Below are 1,249 nucleotides of genomic sequence, written 5' to 3' on the forward strand. Positions count from 1 at the left end.
ACCTCGGATAGCCAAAGCAACCCTGAGCACTAAGAGCAATGCTGGGGGGATTACTATACCAGCTTTTAAACTGTATTACAGAGCTATAGTCATAAAAACAATATGGTACTGGCACAAAAATAGACCCATAGATCAATGGAACAAAATTGAAGGCCCAAATATGTGTACATGCAATTTCAGCCACCTGATATTTGATGAAGGGGCCAAGAACGTTCACTGGAGGAAAGACAGCATGTTCAGCAAATGGTGCTGGCAAAACTGGAGCTCCCCCTGTAGAAGAATGAAACTAAGCCTCTGTCTTTCACCTTGAACCAAAGTCAATTCCAAATGGATCAAAGACCTCAATGTAAAGTCTGAAACTGTGAAACTTAGAAGAAAACATTGGCAAAAACCTACAAGATATAGGTGTAGGACAGGATTTTTTATACTGGACATCAATTGCTCAGGAAACAATGTCAAGAATTAACACCCTGTAGAAGAATGAAACTAAGCCTCTGTCTTTCACCTTGAACCAAAGTCAATTCCAAATGGATCAAAGACCTCAATGTAAAGTCTGAAACTGTGAAACTTAGAAGAAAACATTGGCAAAAACCTACAAGATATAGGTGTAGGACAGGATTTTTTATACTGGACATCAATTGCTCAGGAAACAATGTCAAGAATTAACAAATGGGAACTCTTTAAACTAAAAAGCTTCTGCACATCAAAGGAGGTAACCAGGCAAATGAAGAGAAAACCCACAGAATGGGAGAAAATGTTAGCCGGTGACACATCTGATAGAGGTTTAATATCCAGAATATATAATGAACTCAAAAAACAGAGAAACAAGACAGGAAGTAACCCAATTAAAAATGGGCTAAGGAGCTGAACAGAGAGTTCTCAAAAGAAGAAATAAAGCTGGCTAAGAAGCATCTTAAAAGGTGTTCAACATCATTAGTAATTAGAGAAATGCAAATTAAAACCACTTTAAGACTTCATCTTACCCGAATCCGACTGCCTAAGATCAAGAGAACAAATGATACCAAATGTTGGAGAGGATGTGGGGAAAGGGACCACTCATCCAGTGCTGGTGGGGCTACAAACTTTTTCAACCCCTATGGAAACAGTGCTTAGAACTCTTAAAAAACTACAAATGAACCTACCATTTGACCCAGTTATACCACTCCTTGGCATATACCCAAAGAACTCATCCTACTGCAGAGACACTTGTACATCCATGTTTGTTGCTGCTCTTTTCACAATAGCTAAG

Source organism: Nannospalax galili, unplaced genomic scaffold (genome assembly GCF_000622305.1).
Source record: "Nannospalax galili isolate Female #2095 unplaced genomic scaffold, S.galili_v1.0 scaffold115, whole genome shotgun sequence".
NCBI lineage: Eukaryota > Metazoa > Chordata > Mammalia > Rodentia > Spalacidae > Nannospalax > Nannospalax galili.